Source organism: Mustela nivalis (genome assembly GCF_964662115.1).
Source record: "Mustela nivalis genome assembly, chromosome: 11".
Taxonomy (NCBI): Eukaryota; Metazoa; Chordata; class Mammalia; order Carnivora; family Mustelidae; genus Mustela; species Mustela nivalis.
This window is the reverse complement of record NC_139030.1, coordinates 3,337,771-3,356,510: the sequence shown is the minus strand read 5'-3', so window position 1 is coordinate 3,356,510 and position 18,740 is coordinate 3,337,771.

Genomic DNA, 18,740 nt, shown 5'->3' with positions numbered 1-18,740 from the left:
TGGATGAATGACCTCAGTGTGAGACAGGAATCCATCAAAACCCTAGAGGATAGGGAGTAACCTCTTAGACATTGGCCATAGTGACTTCTTTCAAGTCACATCTCTAAAGACAAGGGAAACAAAAGCAAAAATGAGCTTTTCAGACTTCATCATGATAGAAAGCTTTTGCATGGCAAAGGAAACCATTAATAAAATTAAGAGGCAATTGATGAAATGGAAGAAGATATTGACAAAATGACGCTACATATAAAAGGCTAATCTCCAACATCTATAAAGAACCTCTCAAACTCAACACCTAAAAACACCAAATAATCCAATCAATTAATGGGCAGAAGACATGAATAGACAATTCTCCAAAGAAGATATACAAATGGACAGTAGACACACAAAAAAATGCTCTGTATCTCTAGACATCAGGGAAATACAAATCAAAACCACAATGAAGTGTTACCTTACACCAGTTAGAATGGTCAAAATTAACAAGACAGGAAGCAAATGCTGGCAAGGATATGGAGAAACGGAAACTTCTCACACTGTTGGTGAGAATGCAAGCTGGTACAGCCAATTTGGAAAACAGTATGGAGGTTCCTCAAGACATTAAAAATATAGCTATCCTATGACCCAGCAATTGCACTACTATGTATTACTCCAGAGATACAGATGTAGTGAAAAGAAGGGGCACATGCACCCCAATGTTTATAACAGCAATGTCCACAATGGCCAAACTGTGGAAAGAGCCAAGATGTCCTTCAGTGGATGAACAGATAAAGAAAATGTGGTTCATAAATACAATGGAATTTTACTCAGGCATCAGAAAGGATGGATACCCACCATGGATGGAACTGGAGGGGATTATGCTAAGTTAAATAAGTCAAGCAGAGAAAGGCAATTATCAAATTGTTTCACTCATATGTGGAACATAAGAAATAGTGTGGAGGACCACAGAGGAATAAAATGAAAACTGAATGGGAAGAAATCAGAGAGGGAGCCAAACCATGAGAGACTCTGGACTCCAGGAAACAAACTTCAAAGTCGCAGAAAGGAGGGATGTGGGGGAATGGGGCAACCAGGTGATGGGTATTAAGGAGGGCATGTGTTGTGTTGAGCACTGGATGTTGTACACAGCTAATGAATTGTTGAACACTACTTCAAAAACTAATGATATGTTGGTTAATTGAACATAATAAAAATACAGAAAAATTGGTTTTTATATTTTATGTGCTGATTTAGATTTGAGAACTGTGTCATTCTAAAATCAGTTATTAGTTCTGGAGGTTTTTGTTTGTTTGTTTTTTAGTTTCCTCGATGTCATCAGCAAATCAGTCCTGCTTTACTTCTTCCTTTCTAATCTATATGATTTTCATTTATTTTCCTTGCCTTATTAAATAGCTAGAACATTTTTTTTATTATAAATTTTTATTTTTTATAAACATATATTTTTATCCCCAGGGGTACAGGTCTGTGAATCACCAGGTTTACACACTTCACAGCACTCACCAAAGCACATACCCTCCCCAATGTCCATAATCCCACCCTCTTCTCCTAAAACCCCTCCCCCCAGCAACCCTCAGTTTGTTTTGTGAGATTAAGAGTCACTTATGGTTTGTCTCCCTCCCAATCCTATCTTGTTTCATTGATTCTTCTCCTACCCACTTAAGCCTCCATGTTGCATCACCACTTCCTCATATCAGGGAGATCATATGATAGTCGTCTTTCTCTGCTTGACTTATTTAGCTAAGCATGATTCGCTCTAGTTCCATCCATGTTGTCGCAAATGGCAAGATTTCATTTCTTTTGATGGCTGCATAGTATTCCATTGTGTATATATACCACATCTTCTTGATCCATTCATCTGTTGATGGACATCTAGGTTCTTTCCATAGTTTGGCTATTGTGGACATTGCTGCTATAAACATTCGGGTGCATGTGCCCCTTTGGATCACTACATTTGTATCTTTAGGGTAAATACCCAATAGTGCAATTGCTGGGTCATAGGGCAGTTCTATTTTCAACATTTTGAGGAACCTCCATGCTGTTTTCCAGAGTGGCTGCACCAGCTTGCATTCCCACCAACAGTGTAGGAGGGTTCCCCTTTCTCCACATCCTCGCCAGCATCTGTCATTTCCTGACTTGTTGATTTTAGCCATTCTGACTGGTGTGAGGTGATATCTCATTGTGGTTTTGATTTGTATTTCCCTGATGCCGAGTGATATGGAGCACTTTTTCATGTGTCTGTTGGCCATCTGGATGTCTTCTTTGCAGAAATGTCTGTTCATGTCCTCTGCCCATTTCTTGATTGGATTATTTGTTCTTTGGGTGTTGAGTTTGCTAAGTTCTTTATAGATTCTGGACACTAGTCCTTTATCTGATATGTCGTTTGCAAATATCTTCTCCCATTCTGTCAGTTGTCTTTTGATTTTGTTAACTGTTTCCTTTGCTGTGCAAAAGCTTTTGATCTTGATGAAATCCCAATAGTTCATTTTTTCCCTTGCTTCCCTTGCCTTTTGCGTTGTTCCTAGGAAGATGTTGCTGCAGCAGAGGTCGAAGAGGTTGCTGCCTGTGTTCTCCTCAAGGATTTTGATGGATTCCTTTCGCACATTGAGGTCCTTCATCCATTTTGAGTCTATTTTTGTGTGTGGTGTAAGGAAATGGTCCAATTATCACTCTTCGCAGATGATATGATACTATATGTGGAAAACCCAAAAGACTCCACTCCAAAACTGCTAGAACTTATACAGAAATTCATTAAAGTGTCAGGATATAAAATCAATGCACAGAAATCAGTTGCATTTCTCTACACCAACAGCAAGACAGAAGAAAGAGATATTAAGGAGTCAATCCCATTTACAATTGCATCCAAAACCATAAGATACCTAGGAATAAACCTAACCAAAGAGACACAGAATCTATACTCTGAAAACTATAAAGTACTCATGAAAGAAATTGAGGAAGACACAAAGAAATGGAAAAATGTTCCATGCTCCTGGATTGGAAGAATAAATATTGTGAAAATGTCTATGCTACCTAAAGCAATCTACACATTTAATGCAATTCCTATCAAAATACCATCCATCTTTTTCAAAGAAATGGAACAAATAATGCTAAAATTTATATGGAACCAGAAAAGACCTCGAATAGCCAAAGGGATATTGAAAAAGAAAGCCAACGTTGGTGGCATCACAATTCCGGACTTCAAGCTCTATTACAAAGCTGTCATCATCAAGACAGCATGGTACTGGCACAAAAACAGACACATAGATCAATGGAACAGAATAGAGAGCCCAGAAATAGACCCTCAACTCTATGGTCAACTCATCTTCGACAAAGCAGGAAAGAATGTCCAATGGAAAAAAGACAGCCTCTTCAATAAATGGTGCTGGGAAAACTGGACAGCCACATGTAGAAAAATGAAATTGGACCATTTCCTTACACCACACACAAAAATAGCTAGAACTTTTTGTAGTATAATAAATTACAGTGCAAGCAGGGTACATCCTTGCTTGTTGTGTATGTTAGCTGAAGGTTTTTTGTAGATGTTTCTTATGAAGTTGAGGATTTTCTCTTCTATTTTTGCTTTTTGAGAATTTTTACAATAAATGACAGGTGTAGATTGGCAAATGCTTTTCCCACATCACTGATAAGATCATATAGTTTTTATTTTTTCTGTGATGTATTTCATTACTTGATCTTGAATATTGATGCAGTCTTGCACATTTGCAAAAAATTCTACTTGGTAATGGTGTGTGTGTGTGTGTGTGTGTGTGTATACTTATACATTGTTGGATCAATTTCCCAATCTTTTACTAAGGGTGCTTTCTTCTAAATTCATGAGGATTATATGTAGTTTTCATTGTACAGTCTTTTTTATTTTTGATATAAGGGTAATACTAACCTCATAAAAGGAGTTGGGAGTCTCTTTCTTTCTTTCTTTCTTTCTTTCATTTTCCTTCTTTTTTTCCTTCCATCCTTTTTTCTTTTTACTTTTTGGATTTTTTTATTTTTTATTTTTAAGTTTTTATTTAAATTCCAGTATCATTAATATACAGTGTAATATTAGTTTAAGATGTGCAATACAGTTATTCAACATTCCATATAATATCTGGTGCTCATCACTAGTGCATTTCTCATTCCTATCACCTATTTAATCCATCCTCTTACCTATCTCTTCTATTTCTATGGAACTGTGTCAAATTGATGTTGATTATTCTTAAATGTATGGTAAAATTCTCTAATGAAATCATCTGGGACTGGGAATCTCTTTTTCAGGGATACTTCACATTTCTTGGTTATAAAATTGTTCTCATTATCAGTTTTGTCGCAATTCCAAATTTACAGTTTTGATTTCAAGAAATTGATTATTTTCTTCCAAGTTGTTGACTTTATGAGAGTAAAGCTGTACTTTGTATTTCCCTGTTTCCTTTTTTTTTTTTTTATATAAATTTTTATTTTTTATAAACATATATTTTTATCCCCAGGGGTACAGGTCTGTGAATCACCAGGTTTACACACTTCACAGCACTCACCAAAGCACATACCCTCCCCAATGTCCATAATCCTTTTTAATGGCTGGAGGATTTATAGTGATTTCCTTTGTTTCATTTTTTTATTTTGGTATATCTTCTCTTTGTCAGTGTTGTTAAAGTTTTATAAATTTTATTTTTTTTCTCTCATTGATTTTTGCTCTTGTCTTTATTATTGCTTTCTTTATTCTTGTTAGGGATTTGTTTTGCTCTTCTCTTTCTAATTTCTTAAAAGAGTTACTCAGATTATTGATTTGAGATATTTTAAAATCTTCTCAAGTAAGCTTTTAGTGCCATCAATTTCCCTCATAATGTTGTTTTTTTAATACCATATTTTATGATATCATATTTTAACTTTATATTTATTTACATTACATATGCTTAATATATATTTATGCTTACATTTACATTTATTTTATTTTATTCTTTTTGACATGAATTATTTAGAAGTATTTTAATTTTCAACTGCTTGGTGGATTTCCTGTTGTTTTTGTGTTGTTTATTTCTAGTTTGATTCCATTATGCTCAGAGAACATGTTCTCTATAGTTTCAATTATTTTAAATTATTTGAGGTTTACTGTGAATTGTCTGTTTCTCCTTTTAGCTCTCTTTATATATTGTGAGGCTCTGTTTTACAACATATATATTTAAGATCACAATTCCTTCCTTGTGGGGTGATCCTTTTATCATTACTTAATGTCTCCCTTTGTCTCCAGTGGTTTTTCTATGCCCCAGAACCTACTTTGATATTTTATTTTCTATCTTTTTATCATCATGTTCAGTTAGCCAATATGTTGTACACCTTTAGTTTTTGATGTAGTGTTCAAAGATTTGTTAGTTATGTAAAATACCCAGTGCTCATCACAATACATGCCCTCCTTAATACCCATCACCTGGTTATCCCATTCCCCCCAACCCCTCCTTTCTGTAATCCTCAGTTTGTTTTCCAGAGTCCAGAGTCTTTCCATGATTTGTATCCCTCTCTGATTTCTTCCCATTCAGTTTTACCTCCCTTCCCACTCTTTTGACTGATGCTTGCAAGTATATATTTTTCCTTCCTTTTACTTTCAACCTTTATATTTTATTGAATTTGAAATGAATTTCTTACAGATAACATTTTATTGGATCATGTGTTTTTATCTATTTTGCCAATTTACCTGATTTTAAATTTTAATTTATTTTATTTAAAATTTCAGTATAGTTAACATACAGTGCTGTATTATTTTCAGGTGTTGTCAATCTATCTTCTAGCTGTCATATTTAGACTATTTACATTTAAATAATGTGGTAAAGTTCACATCTGACATTTTACCAGAGTTTCTCAACTCCTTCTCTTTGCCTTCCTGTGGATAACTCAGACTTTTTTTTTCTTTCTTTCTTTTTAGTATTTCATCTTGATTGATTTATAGTAAAGTTGAAATACTGCTTTGTTTAGTGTTTTTGGTTGTTGCTCTAGATATTACAAAACATTTGCATACTTATCACAGTTACAGGTCCACATGTTTTACCATCTGAGTGAAGTTCAAATGCTTTATTTTCATTATGGTCCCCCTTGACTCTCCCCGTTTTTATATATAATTAACTGTTTCTACTATATACATTTAAGACCATATCAGATGCTATAATTTTGCATTAACTTTCAACTATGACTTAATAACCTCATGATTTAAAGATATTTTATTAGAGTTACCTCAATTATTATCTGGTCCAATTTTTTTTTTTTTTCATTTCTGAAGTGCCAAGGTTTTGTTGTGGTGATTGTTAGCTTTTCCTTTCTACTTCAAGAATTTCTTTTGACTATACTTTAAGGATAGGTTACTGGAAATAAATTTTCTTGGTTTCCCTTTGTTTGACAATGTCTTTGTTTTCTTTTATTCCTTAAAGGGATTTTTGCCAGCTATTAAACACTGAAAAAGTATTTTTTTATCAATACTTGAAAAAGTATGGTCACTATCCTTTTGCCTTCTAATGTTTCAGATGAGTGCTCAGCTGGCATTCAAATTTGTATTCTCTTGTAAGTATTATGTGATTTTCTGTCACTTCTTTCAACATTTTTTAAAATTTTCTTTAGTTTTCTGAGTTTAATTATGATGTTTAGCATGAACATGCTTATATTTGTCTTAAGTTTGTTTAGATTCTTTAATCTGTATACATATATTTTCTAAATCTTTGGGAAGTTTCTGGCCATTATTTCTGTGAAAATCTTATTAGTCTTGTCTTTTGTCCCCCTCTTCTTCTGAGAGTCTTATGAGTTGAGTTTATACCTTTTATTATGGTCAGATCTATGAGACTCTAATCATTTCACCCCAATCTATTTTGTCCTTGTGTATATTGAGTAAGTTCTACTGATATGCAGTTTTTTCATTCTATTCTTTGTTCTCTTCACTCTACTTAAGCCCATTCAAAAAGTCTTTTATTTCAATGACTATAATTTTCTGTACTGTAATTTCCACTTGGCACTTTAAACAATAACTTCTACTTTTTTTTTTTAGATTTATTTTTTATTTTTCTCATTTGTTTGGAGGTAGTTTGTGATTGATTTTTTTTTTTTTTTTGGTAAAGGCTACTTTAAAATTCATGTCAAATATTTCTAACATCTCATTTATCTCAGTATTAGTGTGTGTTCAATTATGACTTTCCTTGTTCTTGGTATGATGGATAATTTTTTCATTGTTTCCTAGAAGTTTTAAATATTATATTATATGCATGTTGTATCGTGTACTTTTGAATTTGTGCCATCTCATTGTCTTCCAGTATGCATGGAAATGCAGATGGTCCATGGGAACCTTAAAGAGGGGCACTAATTGCATAGCCTTTTAGCCTCTGAGTGGGGATGTTAGTTCAGTTCCCTAATGGTCCCCTCTTATAGAGGATGGAGTGGAGTGTCAACAATGCTCAGCTCCTACCACTCACTGCTTAACTGAAACTAAATATAACATGAGGCTCAGCTCCCAACTAGACTCCACCTACCTGGGTTGGGAGGAGTAGAGTACTGAGTAGCTATTCAGCCTCATTGATGAAGTGGGAGTGGAAGCTTAAATGGGCCCTCTGATGAAATGGTGGAATGTGGTCAGGAAGGTGGGGGTGGAGTGGCCAAAAGGGGATAGGGAAAGGACTACTGCACCCCAATATTTACAGCAGCATTATCTATAATAGCCAAATTTTGGAAAGAGTCCAAATTTCCATTGACTGATAAGTAGATAAAGAATAGGTGGTATAGACACATAATGGAATACTACAAAGCTACCGGAAAAAAAAAAAAAAAAGAAAAAAGAAAGAAAGAAAGAAAGAAAAAAAGAAAATGAAATCTTGCCATTTGCAAAGACTTAGATGGATCTCGAGAATATTATGGTAAGTGAAATAAGTCAGTCAGAGAAAGACAAATACATGATTTTGCTCGTATGTGGAATTTAAGAAATGAACAGATGAGCCTGGGGAGGGGGGCAAGCAAGGCAAACCATAAAACAGACACTTAACTACAGAAAACAAACTAAGAGTGGCTGGAAATAGACTTGGGCAGGAGGATGGATCAAATGAGTGATAGGCATTAAGGAAGGGCACTTGTGATGCACACTGGGTGTTATATATGAGTGATGAGCCACTAAATTCTACACCTGACACTAATATTGTGCTATATATTAACTAACTGGAATTTAAATAAAAACTTGAAAGAAAGCAAATGAAAATGAAAAAAAAAATCCTTAAAAAGACTCAATAAAATATAAATCAATCGATATTCTCTTAATATGAATACACACAATCTCTCTCTCTCTCTCTCTCTCTCTCTCTCTCACACACACACACACACACACACATGCACACATGCATGGCAGCCCCAAAGTTGACTTTTACTCACTGAGGAAAACTAGAGACTGTCTCACTAATGTGGGATGCCCACTAAACTCACTACTGTTGACCACTGTGTTAAGATATTAATCAAAGCAAATACACGTGGGAAAACAATTAGAGGCACAATAATAGAAAAAGAAGTAACATTTTCTTGACAAGTAACATGGTTATATATCTGGAGACCCCAAAAGAATCAATGACAAACTGTACATTATATGGAAAGGTAATTAAGTGTCATTATAAAATCAGTATATACAAACATAGATATGATACAAACATATATACACATATTCATATTGTTGGAGTAGTGTTGGTATTGCCTTTCTAGATTACTGTGGGATGTTGTGGCTATAAAAACAGAGTTTGAGACTTGTTTTGTGATCCTCTAATTCTTTCACTTTGTATATTGAAAACTGGCATTAATTGCATGGGAAAAAGAAGATATAGGTGCAAGATGAAAAAAATAAAATAAGAATTTTATAGTTACAGATTTGAATTAGAAATAAGAGTCGAGGGGTGCCTGGGTGGCTCAGTGGATTAAAGTCTCTGCCTTTGGCTCAGGTCATGATCCCAGGATCCTGGGATAGAGCCCCACATCGGGCTCTCTGTTCAGCAGGGAGCCTGCTTCCCTTCCTCTCTCTCTGCCTGCCTCTCTGTCTACTTCTAATCTCTGTCAAATAAATAAACAAAATCTTAAAAAAAAATAGCAGTAGAAACTCAGAAACACACATTACCTAGTTTTGTCAACTAAAATATCCTAGAGAGTATTATGCTAAGTGAAATAAGTCAGTCAGAGAAAGACAAACACCTTATGATCTCACCCATACGTGGAATTTAAGAAACAAAATATAAACAAGGGAAAAAAAAGAGAGATGGGGACAAACAAAGAAACAGACTCTTAACTATAGAGAACAAACTGATGGTTTCTAGAGGGGAAGAGGGTTTGGGGATGGGTTAAATAGATGAAGGTCATTAAGGGATGTACTTGTGATGAACACTGGGTGAAGTTTGAATCAATATATTGTACATCTGAAACTAATATTACTTATATAACTGAAATTTACTTAATTTATTTATTTTTAAAGATTTACTTATTTGTTTTAGGGAAAGAGTGAAGGCACTTGAGTTATAGAAAGGGAAGGGGGAAAGAATCTCAAGCAGACTCCCCACTGAGTGAAGAGCTTAATACAGAGCTCAATCCCACAAGCCTGAGATCATGACCTGAGCCAAAATCAAGAATCAGATGCTTAACCAACTGAGCCACTCAGGTGCTCCTAATTGAATTTAAATAAAAACTTTAAAAATGTCCTATAAAAATAGGACACAGAAGGGCAAAATTCTTCATTACAGATGAGATTGGAATAAAGTGGAGAGTGAAGTGCCTAGCACAATCTCCTAGCAAGCTAGCTATCTCAGAATTAAGAAACATCTCTAGATCGAAGCAAGGAAAACCTCCATTGACAACACCTGGGAGCACTAACAGCAAGAGGCCTGTATTCTTCCTTCAGAACAAGAGAAAAGCTTCAGGTATTGGATGTTTTTCCTGCCCTTCCCATCAGTGGATAGAAGCAACTGTAATTCAGGGATACTGGGTTGGTGTTCGTAGCTGATGCTCAAATATTTGAAACCTGGTTATGGTGCAGTAGTCCTTGAAAAGACTGTTTCTGTGCTGACCCAATCCTGGAGCATACTTTGTGTGCACAAACCTTTTGCTTTTCATAATAAAGGCAATTTGATCAGCCAGAGGAGGGAGGCAGATTGGCTCCTCTTCACTGTGCTTACCTCACTCAGATAAGCACCAAATACTCAGGGACAGAAGGGCCATCTTCTGTTTGGGGTATCAGAAACTGATTGCACTCATTTAGCACAGGAAACTCACCACCACATAGTGCTGGCTATGTGAGTGAAAACCCCATCACCCTTGAATGTGACCCAAGACCCAGTTAGAAAAATAGCAAGTAGATGGGAGTGGCTACAAGGAGGGCCAAACTATTACATTTAAAATAGGAATGAGATAGGGGCGCCTGGGTGGCTCAGTGGGTTAAGCCGCTGCCTTCGGCTCAGGTCATGATCTCAGGGTCCTGGGAGCCTGCTTCCCTCTCTCTCTCTCTCTGCCTGCCTCTCCGACTACTTGTGATTTCTCTCTGTCAAATAAATAAATAAAATCTTTTTAAAAAAATAGGAATGAGATAAATCTGGGAATGCGATAGTTTAACTTCCTTTCCCCTTGCCCCTAAAAAGAGACCAAATTCCTCCCAAAACCTCTGGCCCAGCTTAGACACAAAATTTATCTGCTGGGCATCTTCTAATAGTTTAGTCAACATAGATCTGAAAGGCAAATTACTAAGGATCCTAAAGCCCAACCTTGTGGGCTTTATCCCAAAGTCACAAGGATTCAGCCAGACTCCCTAGTTTAAAACAGAGGATGCTGTTCTGAGACATTGGATCTAAATGGCCCCCAGGAAGAAAGTATTTTGAAAAAAGAGCAAAAGGATAGAAACGGATACATGTTGGGCCAGAGTTCTTCATTACAAATGACAACAGGATAAAATTGAGAATAAAGTGACTAATGCACACACACACACACCTATAAGAAAACGTGTGAAATCTCTTCTCATGGCAAATAGCACAGAAGATAATAAATACTATGAGGTCGTCAGAAAACTCAGCAGCTAATTTGAATAGGGTACCACTAATTAAATCTATGTATTTATAGTGACAGTTCAAAACAAGTATCAAGTCATTGTTGATGAATGCTGGTGAACCAACTCTTTATTTAGAAAACTAGTGAATAAAAGCATTTTTCCTGAATTTCTTATGTGATAGGTATACTTTGTAACCACAGATTCTTTCTATAAATCATTTTACCTTATGGATGGTGAAGAAACACAGCATTAGAATGTCACCATTTTGTAACCCTACTCAATCATTCGGTCTAAACATCAGTCATCAATGACTGCTACCATCACTAAAAGGAGAGAAACACATTATATGTCTCTTAATGGAAGAACACAGCACCACTAGTAAAACAGTCTTGCAAAAGAAACAAGAGGAGGTGGTGGTGGAAAAGGAGAAATAGGGGAAAATGTAGTAAAAACTCATCTGAATACCAGTGTATGAGAAATAGGAGATAGCAAAACATATAAAACAACACTCTGGGGATACATTAATAATTACAAATAGAGGAAATCCTTACAGGACAAACAACTTAGTTTCTTTGACAAATAAATTATAAGAAGCAAAGGGAGACAGAGGAAAATTCTATGGATAATAGAGATTCAAGAATTAAATTATCCAAACTCAATACATGGACCTCATTTGTATATTGAGACAAACAAATAAATTAGGAAAATGACATTTATGAGACAATTAGAAATATGAACACTGACTGGGAATATGATGATACAAAAATATAATTGTCCACTTTTTAGATGTAGTATGGTTAAATTTTCTCTTTCTAATGATACACACTGAAATGTTTGTGGATAAAATTGTATGATGCCATGGAATTTTTGAATGGCCAATAGATTTTCCTTTATTTCAGCTTTATTGAGGTATATAAATAAACTTGCATGTATTTAAAGAACATAACTTAATTTGACATACATATATGCTGTGAAGTGATTACTGTAATCAGGTTGATTAACACATTGATCACCTCCCATTTTTTGTTTGTTTGTTTGCAGTGATAACACTTACACACTATTCTCTTAGCAAATTTCAAGTATACAACACAGTATTATTAACTAGAACCTCCACATAATGCCTTAGATCCCCATAGCTTATTCATCTTATGACTTAAGGCTTATACTCTTTTAACAGCATCCCTCCATTCTCCAGTCCCAGAAACAACCACCCTACTCCTTGTACCTATGATTTCTACATTTTAAGATTTCACATATAAGTGATATCATGCAGCACTTGTTTTTCTCTGTCTTACTAATTTCACTTAGCATAATGCTGTCTAGGTTTATCCATATAGTTGCAAATGTAGGATTTCCTTATTTCTCATGGCTAAATACACACATAGACACAGAGCCTTTTCCATGCATCTGTCAGTGGATATTTAGTTTTTGTCTGTATCTTGGTTTTTGTGAAGAAAACTGCAATCAACATGGGGTGCATATATCTTTTCAGGATAGTAATTTTATTTCCTTCATCTATATACTCAGAAGTGGGATTCCTGGACCATATGGTAGCTCTGTCCCCCCCCCCCCACTGACTATTTTACTTCTATTTATTTTTTAAAAAGAGAACAGGGAGGTGAAAACAACAAAAAAAAATGAGTAGGTATTAGGAGCTCAGATTTCTCATCTCATTGTATAATCTTAGGAAATTCACTTAAATTTGCATGTTCTTCTTTTTTTTTTTTTTTTTTTTTTTTTCTCCTAATAAGTTCTTCTCAGCCCTCTGCCTACCCAGATCATAACTTAGAAGGGACATCTTCTGTTCCCACCTTCTCTGGAAAGTCTTTTCCCTTATTCAGCTTATTATTTTCCTACCCTAAACTATTCGACCTAGAAATTCAGCATATATTTATAATTTTTTAATCAGTTTTCCACAGTTCACAGCACTCACCATAGCACATACTTTCTCCAATGTCCATCACTCAGCCACCCCATTGCTCCCACCCTTCTCCACTCCAGCAACCCTCAGTTTGTTTCCTGAGATTAAGAGTCTCTTATAGTTTTTCCGCCTCTCTGCTTTCATCTTGTTTCATTTTCCCTCCCTTCCCCTTATGATTTTCTATATTGTTTCTCAAATTCCTCATATCAGTGGTATCATATGATAATTGTCTTTCCCGATTGACTTATTTTGCATAGCATAATACCCTCTAGTTCCATCCACATCATTGCAAATGGTAAGATTTGAGGTTTTTTGTTGGCTGCATAATATTTTGTTGTATATATTTACACCACATCTTCTTTATCCATTCATCTGCTGATGGACATCTGGGTTTTTTCTATAGTTTGGCTATGGTGGACATTGCTGCCATGAACATTAGGGTACACATGTCCCTTTGGATCACTACATCTGTATCTTTGGAGTAAATACCCAGTAGTGCAATTTCTGAGTCATAGGGTAGTTCTGTTTTCAACTTTTTGAGGAACCTCCACACTGATTTCCAGAGTGGCTGCACCAGCCTGCATTCCCACTAACGGTATAGAAGGGTTCCCCTTTCTCTGCATCCTTGCCAATACTTGTCATTTCCTGACATTAATTTCAGTGATTCTGACTGGTGTGACATGGTAATTGACTGGGGTTTTGATTTGTATTTCCCTGATGCCAAGCAAAGCTGAGCAATTTTTCACGTGTCTGTTGCCCATTGGATGTCTTCTTTGCAGAAATGTCTGTTCATATCTTCTGCCCATTTCTTGATGGGATTATTTGTTCTTTAGGTGTGGAGGTTGATAAGTTCTTTTTTTGATACTAGTTCTTTATCTGATATGTCATTTGCAAATATCTTCTTCCATTCTGTCAGTTCTCTTTTGGTTTTGTTGACTGTTTCCTTTGCTGTGCCAAAGTTTTTATCTCGATGAAGTGCCAATAGTTCACTTTTGCCCTTGCTTCCCTTGCCTTTGGCGATGTTTCTGGGAAGAAATTTCTGTGGCTGAGGTCAAAGAAGTTGCTGCCTGTGTTTACCTCAAGGATTTTGATGGATTCCTTCTTAAGACTTGGGTTTTTTATCCATTTGGAGTCTATTTTTGTGTGTGGTGTAAGGAAATGGTCCAGTTTCATGCTTCTGAATATGGCTGGCCAGTTTTCCTAACACCATTTGTGGAAGAGGCTATCTTCTTTCCATTAGACATTCTTTCCTGCTTTGAGGAAGACTGATTGACCATAAAGTTGAGGGTCAATTTCTGGGCTCTCCATTCCATTCCATTTGTGCCATTTATCTGTGTGTCTGTTTTTGTGCCAGTACCATACTGTCTTGATGATTAAAGCTTTGTAATAGAGCTTGGAGTCTGGAATTGTGAGGCCACCAGCTTTGGCTTTCTTTTTCAACATTCTTCAGGCTACTCAGGGTCTTTTCTCTTTCCATACAAATTTTAGGATTGTATGTTCCATTTCTTTGAAAAAAGTTGATGATATTTTGATAGAGATGGCATTAAAAGTGTAGGTTGCTCTAGGTGGCATAGACATTTTCACAATATTTGTTTTTCCAATCAATGAGCATGGAACGTTTTTACATTTCTTTGTGTCTTCCTCAGTTTCTTCCATGAGAATTGTATAGCTTCCTGAGTACAGATTCTTTGCTTCTTTGGTTAGATTTATTTCTCAGTATCTTATGGTTTTGGGTGCAGTTGTAAATGGGATTGACTCCTTGATTTCTCTTTCTTGTTGGTGTATAGAAATACAACTGATTTGTGTGAATTAATTTTATAAACATATATTTTTATCCCCAGGGGTACAGGTCTGTGAATCACCAGATACTCTTATCTGGACAAAATGACAAGACGGAAAAATTCAACACAAAAAAAAGAACAAGAGGCAGTGAATTAATTTTATATCCTGATACTTTACTGAATTCCTTGTATGGGTTCTAGCAGTTTTGGGTGGCGTCTTTTGGGTTTTCCACATAAAGTATCATGTCATCTGCAAAGAGTGAGAGTTTGACTTCTTCTTTGTGGATTCGGATGCCTTTTATTTCTTTTTGTGTCTGATTGCTGAGGCTAGGACTTCTGGTATTATGTTGAATAGCAGGGGTGATAGTGGACCGCCCTGCCATGTTCCTGACCTTAGGGGAAAGCTCTTACTTTTTCCCCATTGAGAATGATATTCACTGTAGGTTTTTTTTTTTCTTTTAATAGATGGCTTTTATGATATTGAGGTATGTACCCTCTATCCTTACACTGTGAAGAGTTTTGACCAGGAAAGGATGCTGTATTTTGTCAAATGCATTTTCTACATCTATTGAGAGTATCATATGGTTCTTTTTCTTTCTTTTATTAATGTACTATATCACATCGATTGATTTGTGGATGTTGAACCAACCTTGCAGCCAGAAATAAATCTCATTTGGTCATGGTGCATAATCATTTTAATGTTCAGTTGGATCCTACTGACTAGTATTTTGGTGAGAATTTTTGTATCCATGTTTATCAAGGATATTGGTCTGTAATTCTCCTTTTTAATGGGATCTTTGTCTGGTTTGGGGATCAAGGTAATGCAGGCGTCATAAAATAAGTTTGAAGTTTTCCTTTCATTTCTATTTTTTGGAATAGTTTCAGGAGAATAGGCATTAATTCTTCTTTCAGTGTTTGGTAGAATTCCCCTGGGATGCCATCTGGTCCTGAGCTTTTATTTGTTGGGAGATTTTTTGATTACTGCTTCTACTTCCTTACTTGTTATGTGTCTGTTCTGGTTTTCTATTTCTTCCTGGTTCATCTTTGGTAGTTTCTGCATCTCTAGGGATGCATCCATTTCTTCTAATTTGCTAACATATGTTACTCATTATACATTCTTATAATTGTGATTCTTTGGTGTTGGTTGTGATCTCTTCTCTTTCATTCATGATTTTATTAATTTGGGCCCTTTCTCTTTTACTTTTGATAAATTTGGCCAGTAGTTTATCAGTATTATTAATTCTTTTAAAGAATCAACTCCTACTTTCATTGATTTTTTTTCTACCATTCTTTTGGTTTATATTTTATTGATTTCTGCTCTGATCTCTATTATTTCTCTTCTCCTGCTGGGTTTAGGCTTTCTTTGCTATTCTTTCTTCAGCTCCTTTAGGCGTAGGGTTACATTGTGTATTTGAGACACTTCTTGTTTCTTTAGAAAGGTTTGTATTGCTATATGCTTTCCACTTAGGACGTCCTTTGCTGCATCCTAAAGATTCTGAACAGCTCTGTTTTCATTTTCTTTTGTTTCTATGATTTTTTTTAAGTTCTTCTTCAATTTCCTGATTGACCCATTCATTCTTTAGTAGGATGCTCTTTAGCCTCCATATGTTTGTGTTCTTTCCAACTTTCCTTTTGTGATTGAGTTCTAGTTTCGAAGCATTGTGGTCTGAAAATATACAGGGAGTAGTTCCTATGTTTTGGTACCAGTTGAGACTGATTTGTGATGGTGCATGTGATCTATTCTGGAGAATGTGCACTAGGAAAGAATGTGTATTCTGTTGCTTTGGGATGGAATGTTCTAATATATCTGTGATATCCACCTGGTCTAGTGTGTCATTTAAAGCCTTTATTTACTTGTTGATCTCTTGCTTAGATGATCTTTCCATTTCAGTGAGGGGCTTGTTAAATTCCCCTACTATTATTGGATTAGTGTCAATGTGTTTCTTTCTTTCTTTCTTTCTTTCTTTCTTTCTTTCTTTCTTTCTTTTTTTAAAGTAATTGGCTTATATAATTGGCTGTTCCCATGTTAGGGGCTTAGGTATTTAAAATTATTAGATCTTCTTTTTGGCTAGACCCTTGAAGTATGATATAGTGTCCTTCCATATCTCTTATTTGGCTTAAAATCTATTTTATCTGATATACGGATTGCCATCCCAGCTTTCTTTTGATGTCCATTGGCATGGTAAATTGTTTTTCACACCCCTACTTTATATTTGTTTTTAATTTTTTAAGATTTTATTTATTTATTTGACAGAGGGAGACACAGTGAGAGAGGGAACCCAAGCAGAGGGACTAGAAGAGGGAAAGAAGACCTCCTGCTGAGCAGGAGCCTGATGCAGGGCTCAATTCCAGGACCCTGGGATCATGACCTGAGCTGAAGGCAGATGCTTAACAACTGAGGCACCCAGTTGTCCCTCCACCCCTTCACTTTAAATCTGGAGGTGTCTTTGGGTTTAAAATGAGTCTCATGCAGACAGTATATCAATGGGTCTTTTTTTTTTTTTAATCCAATCTGATACCCTGTTTTTTCGATTAGGGCAATTAGCCCTTTACATTCAGGTTAACTACTGAAAGATATTAATCGAGTGCCATTGTATTGCCTGTGAGGTGACTTTTACTGTTAATATTGTCTCTGTTCCTTTTTGGTCCATGTAATTAAAATTACATGGCTCTCGCTTTGCTTAGAGGATCCCTTGTAGGACTGGTTTGGTGTTTGCAAATTCTTTTAGCTTTTTTTTTGTCCTGGAAGATTTTTATGTCTCCTTCTATTTTCAATGACAGTCTATTTGGATATAGTATTCTTGGATGAATATTTTTGTCATTTAGTGCTCTGAATATATTACCCCAGTCCTTCCTGGACTTCCAGGTCCCTGTGGATAGGTCTTCTGCCAATCTAATATTTCTACCATTGTAGGTTACAGACCACTTGTCCTGAGCTGCTTTCAGGATTTTCTCTTTGTCTCTGAGACTTGTAAGTTTTACTATTAGATGATGGGATGTTGACCTATTTTTATTGTTTTGGGGAGGAGCAGTTCTCTGTACCTCCTGGATTTTGCTGCCTATTTCCTTTTGCAAATAGAGAGTTATCCACTCTAATTTGCTCCAGTATACCTTCTGCCCCCTCTCTCTTCTTCTGGGATCCCAATTATTCTCATATTGTTGTCTGATGGTATCATTTATCTCTTGAATTCTCCCCTAATGATCCATTAGTTGTTTATCTCTCTTTTTCTCAATTTCTTTCTTCTCCATCACTTGGATTTTTATATCACCAATTTTCTCTTCTGCCTCATTTATCCTGGCGGTAAGAGCCTCTCTTTTTGATTGTACCTCATCAATAGCCTTTTTTATTTCAACTTGGTTAGTTTTTAGTTCGTATATTGTTTTTTCCACTGATTTTATTGAGCTATCTTATTTTGTTTTATTGTAGCTCATCAAGCTTCCTTGAAACAACTCTTGAAATCTTGATTATGCGTATTGCAAATTTTCATTTCTTTCAGGTCAGTTACAGGAAAATTATTGTCTTCCTTTGTTGTTGTCATGTTTTCTTGATTTTTCATGTTTTTTGAAGTGTAGTATCACTATTTTCATATCTGAAGCAATTAACCACCCTGTCTTTACTGATTGGTTTTTGGAGAGAAAAACCTTTTGTCAGCCCTTTTGGAGGTTTTAATGTTACCCCAGTCCTTGTCTATTGATATGCCTACTCCACACTTCTTGTTTACCCTTCAGAGGATTCTCATTGTTTGCCCTTCTCAGTCCTTCAGTGGCAGGCCAGGTGCCTACAGCCTTCCATTTGTTCTCATTAAGGCACTGCCAAATGATCAAATTTGTGGGCTTCCTCCAAATCCCACATTGTCAGACCAGCATGTGCTCACTAATCATCTGCCAAGTATACACTTGCCACCATTGAGGGCACACACTGGGAACCAGTATTTGAGCATGGGGCACATGAAGTGTGGGGTGCTCCTGTACCAGTTGGGGAATCTTCCATAAAGGATCCCTAGTAGCCCATGATCCCTTCATG